Below are 7268 nucleotides of genomic sequence, written 5' to 3'. Positions count from 1 at the left end.
CATGTAACACTGGGTGTGGTGCATAAACAATGAATCTTGGAACACTGAAAAAATAAAATTAAGTTAAAAAAGGAGAAATGAGTTAAAAGTAAAATAAAGGAAAGCTATACCCACAACAGTGAAGTTCACCTAGAATTCCAGCAAAACAGAAATGGTAACTTGGTACGTGCACTAAGGAGACCTTGAAATACAACAGATGTCATGAGTGACATTTAAAGAAAAAATAGTCTGGAAGGAAAGGAACTGATTAGATACCAAAAAATATGTATGGAATAAATAGTCCATGCTAAAGAAAGCTCACATTACTTCAGTCAATAAGGACAGCATAAAGGTGAAATACAATTTCTGAAAAAGAAAAACAAGACAAAGCTGATTCAAATATAAAATAACTGTAACAAATCATACTTTTGAGACCTTGATGACGAGTAAAAAGACAGAATCCATTTCAACAAGATGCGAGTTCCATTCTTGAGCAGCTCAGAGCTAGGACACTGACCCACAGAGAAACAAGTTTGTTATCAGTACCCTACTGCCTATGTAAGTAGCATGGTTATAGTCACATAATTTTAACATTTATTGTTTTTCATCTTGGCTGAAAACTTCAATATTCAACAGTGTAAATTTTAATCAACCTGGACAACATGAAAGCAAAGATTATAACTGCCAGAAAATGATTGATGGGAAGAAGAAAGAACCATAGATGGAGGAATTTTCTTCATCTGAGAGGCAAATCAAGAGGCAGTATGTAAATCAGTTAGTGCAAAAAACCAGAAGTTTCAATGTATCATTTAAATATCACCGAAGTAAAAAATTGTAAATGATACGAGGAGTGACAGGATGGTGAATCTGATCTACACTCTTAGCCATCCTAGCAATAAGTCATGAGGTAATTTCTAAAGATAAATAAAAAACATAGACCATGTTAATCAGTGATATGGAGGTAACAATCAGATTTGTGAGAAGTAGTCCTGGGCCGGTCTAGGACTCTAGCTTTCAATTATGATCCCTCATTTATTTTGTGCCATGCATATACCCATTGTATATTAAATATGAAAAAACAAATCAATGCACTGTATACATGTCTGTTTTTGAAATTTTAATTATGAAATTAATAACTTATTACAGATATACAACAAATATAGGCAAAATTTATTTTTATGGGCATAAAGTGATAGTTTTCCTATGTTAATTTAAAATAAATCTAACATAATATTTAGTAGTGACCTTTACTCACTCTTAATTTACTCACATGTTCTGCCTATAATCAAATTTAACAGTTTTCATATAAACATTATGGTGTTCATTTCTTTATTATATTTAACTGGTCTCAATCTGTCAGTGTGTACTTAACAAAATTTAGTTCACATTACAATGATATTAGACAGAATACTGTCTTAAGCATAATAGACAAGGGCTAAATGATTTTATCTAAGTAAGTCAACTACAGAGCAACTGATACCAGTTCATCATTGGCTTTCCTTCAGCCAGTACTTATAATGAATTAACCAAGGATAATTTTCTTGAATCTATCTATCAACCAATAAACTCACCAAATGTACTATAACATTATTCTTCTTTCCCATCAAAAATTATGAACCTGTTTAGTGATTTTAATCAATATTCATCTCCTTTCTAATAAGTACTAGTGTGGTTTTAAAATGGAAAAAAGCAAAGAATTGATAAACCGTTTTAGAATCAGAAGCAACTACGTGGAAAATGCCTAAGTAGTAGGTTTCCCGGGTGTGCAACTGAGTCAGTCACACGGAGCTGCAAGCTGAGGAGAAACCTCACACTTGGTCTCATGCTCTGCTGTGGTTGTGTCAATGTTAGTCACTGAACACAGGCCCCACATTTTCATTTTCTACTGGGTCCTGCAAATTGTGCAGATGGGCCTTCAACAAATGGTGTGCTTAGAGAAAGAACACAAGCATGCCTTTCTGGAAGAAAAATCTGAATTACTCTATTTTTTATTCTCCTAAAGTCTTGACTTTCTCTCTTAATTATTTTTTCCTACAGTTTTTACTTCTTGCATCCCTAGAGACCAAAAGCAAAATTAATATGAATAGTGATTGAGTTTAATACTTAAAATATATAGTTTAGAAAAGGTTATATAGGGGTGAATTTTTTTCTAGAGTTTTAAGTATTTTTTCTCTTTTATTTTAATAAGTCATTATTCAACATTTTCTTTAGCCCACATATGGGTGTGACGTCTAGAAGATACACACATACAAATCGTTTCCCCTGATGTTAAAAATGGAGAAACTTTTTGTGTCTGTGTCATGTTTTAGCTCTCTGAAAACCAATTTAAAATTTAAACATAGATTTATTATGTCATACCTCTGGCCATGTAGAATTTAGAAATAATATATTAAAGTTAATTTGCTTATTATTCCTTTCCTCTTAGGAAATAAGAATCTTAGCTTTATCTAGACTATAATTATTTTTCTAAACTAATTTAGTCCTAGTGTTCCAAGATCAAAGGCCAGGGTATGTACACGAGGTAATTTGCTAGCCCCGCCAATGAGTAGTGGAGAGAAAATTATCCACCTGTGGCTTCAGTCTTTCAAGAATACTAGTAAAAACAAAAACAAAAACAAAACCATATTAGTTAATCAAAAGTAGCTGATTAGTTGATGATGGTAGCTACAGAAAAATTACCAACAACTTTTAATTATATTCAGTAATCAGGATTTGAGGGCTTTAAGGTTATCTCACCTAAGTTTCTCTGAAGATCAGAACTCTGATTACTGCTGAAACATATACAGGGAACATAAGTTCCAAACATGGTAGCTTGTGTTATATATGGATTATCTTATTTTACCTCAGAGTAAGAAATTTTTTCCCTTGTTTTTGCAAAAACTTTGCTTCTCTGTCATGCAGATTTATACTTAAAGGTTAAAAATGCACAGGGTGTTTCTCAAGATATTCTATCTGAATATGGTAAATCTGTCCCCTAAAGTTACTTCAACAGCAGTCTCCCTAACAGAGATTAAACTACTGAAATAATTTACGATAGGAAACATGTGGTTGGGAAACATAACAAATAGTAGGTATAGGAGACCAAAAGGGTTTCTCATTTAGTAGGTCCTCCGAGACCCTATTCACTCTTTAAGTCATACACAGCTTTTAGCCAAAGCAGAGACTGTTCATTTTACAAGTAGAGATGACAACAAAGTAAGTGATATTTTAATATAAATTATGTGCTAGTGATATAAACCAACAAGTTACCATCTATGTATTAGGAAAGTCAGATCTGAAGGGCAAATAATTCAGCTTTATGTAGGAGTAGTATCGAAGAGTTATCTAAGCATAAATGAAGATCAGACTGACCAAGTGAACTAGGAGTCCATTCCATTTATAACTTGATGTGTTACTACTTGACATCACATTTGAATAATCAAGTTCCATAACAAAGCTTTTAAGTGACTAAAAGTTTTTGGTGTTCTTTTATCATTTTACCTACATCTTCAAACAAAAACATTAACACTAAAATAGTATGTTGTCCATCTATGTGACATGATTTCATATCTTCCTATCTGTATATTACTAAATATTTTAATATTATCAAAGAACAAATACACAGTAAATATTTATAATAGAAAAGCACAAATTTAAGGGCTGTCCTAGATTTCTGAAAATGACACTGAGGTATTACTTATGATTTTTGTAGAAATCTATTTTCTTTATTCCTTCTGTTGGAGACAGGCGGTATTAATCCTGTGCCTACTTGGTGCCAATAAATGGGAGGTGTGGGCGAGGCTGCTCACAAGGAGGCCTGGGAATGTCAATAAGGGAATGTGGTAGGAATTAAGGAAATGCAAAACCTCAGTATCTAAATCATGCTTTTAAAATAACTGTCCCTTATCTCTTTGCCTCAGGGTTCATATGAATACAAAGGCAATCAGTAAGTCTGAAATTAGTAAGTGGGGGGGATGGCATTATTTAATAACAAAGAGAAAATAGACTTAACAAGATTAGTTGTCTGCACAATCTTTCTGATAATTTGTAATGCTAATACTCAATACATCACTGGAGCAACTTCATTTTAAGCCAAGTAATCTGAGGGTCCTAAGATCTATTTACATGTCCTGAGCACTCTTTACTCTCCTTATAGCAATGATCACAGTATGTTTTTCATTTTTAATTTTTATTGCTAGCATTTTAAGTTCTCTAAGGGCAGTGACAAATCTGTCTTGCTGAGTAGTATATGTCCAGTGTCCAAAAAAATGCTAGGCACTTAAGAAATGTTCGATGAGTGAAATTAGGAACACAACTGTTTTAGTTCACTTCAGTTTAGCAAACAGTTATTTGTTGAACACCTGAGAAATGTTCAGATAACAAAGATTAATAACAGGACACCGCCATAAGAAGCAGACACATTGAGAGTCTATGATATTCTGTACCTAATGGCCCATTAGGCTCTAAGTCTGTTTAAGATGCTACCGGAGCACAGAGTCAGTCAGAACTCAGCCAGCAAGTTCCAGCAAGACTTTCTGTCTAAACCAAATCCTAAAATTAAACCAAGGGTTTGCCAATGAAATTAGGATGATAAAAGCATTTTAGACCAGAGGAACAGTGTATGAAATTTCAAAAGCATGAGAAAACATGATGTATGGAGAAAAAAATTAAGTTATTAACTTTTTTTTTTAATTAAGCAATGGTTCAAAGTCACTTTTATCAAATGTTTCTAACTAGAAGGGTTATAGGACTACGGTATCCAGTTTTACATATAAGTTAATTTTGACCAAGAAAAAGTATCATGACATGAAAAAGAAGTTGTACTATTTGTGGATATTTGGGCTCAGCATAACACAGCAGAATGCAAACAATGGCTCTAAGTATAAAGTAGGCAGCTCTCAGAGGAGCTCTCATGAAGAAAAGAAACATTATAGTTGGCACATAAAATGTATGTTTTGTATTTTTTTGTAACTACGATCAAAGAGGTATAAGTTATTTTCTACAAAGCTCACCTATATCTTTTAAAAGAAGTGCTTCTTAAATGCATTTTTATTATATGGAATTTTCCCCCAATAGATTATATATTACTGTGTACATATCATATTGGACACTGAACAACTCATCATTACAGAAATACTTGGAACATTACAATGAGGGGACTTTTTAGAGTTACTTCTACCCTAACCTGTTTATTAACCTTAGAAATAAAGAAGGAACAGTTGTTATTCTAAAATCTACTCAATGTTCTGCTTTAGGTGGCTTGAAATTCTTCATTTTTAAATAGGGCTCTGTATTTTCATGTTACATTCTGTCAAAATATGACAGACAATTTATGTAGCCAGTATTGCTTACTTCTCTTTTTGCTTAATACAGAGAATTATTGTTATTGTTTTGTTATCAGGAAGATTCAATGGCTTTCACAATAAAAAAAACTCTCCCAACTCTCTCTCTCTCTTCATTTGTAGATATAAATAGATTTCCACGGACCACCATGGTACAACAAGAAATCATCATGACGATTCAAAGTTATCAATAGATTCTCTGACAGAAAAATTAAAAGCCTGACTTGAAAGAAAGGTGGTAGAGTTCAATATGTATTGGTCTAAAAATGAGAGGAGGATTTTTTTTTTCTTTTCTGAGACCTCAGCCAACACAATTGGCTCTCATGTGAAATAGTTACAAATTTTAATCTCAAATATATTTCTAGAGAAATTCCACATTTAGGTAGAATGATAGAAGCTGTATTAGACTAACTCTTCTTGTAGAAACTAAAACAAGTAAACTTTTTTTTTTTTAAAGATGTTTAAATCTATTAAATAAACAAAAAAACAAAAACAAAAACCAAAGGCAGCTGGGATTTAAGGAATGTCACGATCTTGGAAATAAAATTAAATGAGCAGCAAAGCCCTCACATAATCTCACCTTGAAATAAATACTCCTTGCATTGGAGGAGATGCTGAGACTGTTAAAGCAGACACTAAAGAGGCTGTAGCACTAACCAGGGTTTCCAGAATATACACAGTGAAGACAAAAATTGTTTTCACAGCTGACAAGAATGAGAGATTAAGTTTAAAATTCAGGCTTTCATGGGAGACCATGAAAGAGGTAAACTCTAGAAGGAAAAAAACAGGCAGACAAACCTGAGCTGGAGTAAGAGGATCTGACTCTACTCCATTTGCTTATAGGAAGAAAGTTAAATGAAGTGTGGAGAAACCAAACAACATCTCAAGCCTTTGCTATTGTTCATGTATGCTGCATTCAATAAAAACCATCCTAGGAAGAAATAAGACCAAGTGACAAACATCAAGATGAACAGAGATAAACCAATAAAGCCACAAGTGTTCCGAACATGGAGTTTTGAAAAATGTACTTTGACTACTATTTTCATTAAAATAGATTTAAAAAATGATGGATAATTTCACCAAGGAATTAGCATTTATTTGCTTAAAAAAAGCAAATACTCCTAAACATTATAGTATCTACAAATAGAAGTTAAGATATAATGGAAGAGAGGATTAGGGAATTCAAAGACTGATAATCAGAAGACAGCCAGGTAGAAATATAAAGAAAACAGATGAAGATTATAGTAAAGTCTGAAAGAAACATATGGACATGGTAGAAAGATTCAAAAGTGTGTAATTACGATTCCAGAATAGACAAGATAGAGAGAATGGATACCTTAAGAAATGCAAACTGAAAAATTTCCAAAATGTATGAAACTTACCAATCCACAAATTCAAAAATGAGTATGACTGCATAGTAGTATATATATAAAGACAAAGCATAGGCAGGCACATACAATTAAAACTCTGAAACCCAAATGAAAGAAATGCTTAAAGCAGTAGAAAAAAATAAACTTATTTCCTTCCAACAAGTAACTATAAGCTTAAAAATGTACTTTCAATATAAATTTCTATGTTATATTAATTTATTTGTTTTTCTCCCCCTTTCCCCATAACACTTTTGTTCTAAAGGGTCTCAAAAATCTGTCACAGATTTTTGGTCAGGTTGTTTCCATTAAAAAGTACTGATTTTAGGGGTGCCTGGGTGGCTCAGTGGATTAAGCCTCTGCCTTTGGCTCAGGTCATGATCTCAGGGTCCTGGGATTGAGCCCTGCATGGGGCTCTCTGCTCAGGGGGGGAGCCTGCTTCTCCCCCTCCCACTCCCCATGGTTGTATTCCCTCTCTTGCTGTGTCTCTCTTTGTCAGATAAATAAAATCTTAAAAAAAGAAAAAGTACTGATTTTAAAAACTAGTAACTTAAAACTGCTACACACACACACACACACACACACACACACACACACACAC

General features: G+C 33.2%; 1 pseudogene; it reads right to left on the bottom strand.

Annotated features, from left to right (window-relative positions):
- Positions 1-5560: 5560 nt before the first annotated feature.
- LOC111155249 overlaps positions 5561-7268 on the bottom strand; it is a 3381-nt pseudogene continuing 1673 nt past the window's right edge.

This window comes from Enhydra lutris, unplaced genomic scaffold (genome assembly GCF_002288905.1).
Source record: "Enhydra lutris kenyoni isolate GAN:26980312 unplaced genomic scaffold, ASM228890v2 scaffoldscaffold40, whole genome shotgun sequence".
NCBI lineage: Eukaryota > Metazoa > Chordata > Mammalia > Carnivora > Mustelidae > Enhydra > Enhydra lutris.
Note: the sequence above shows the minus strand (reverse complement) of the source record. Positions and strands in the feature narration are given on the sequence as shown.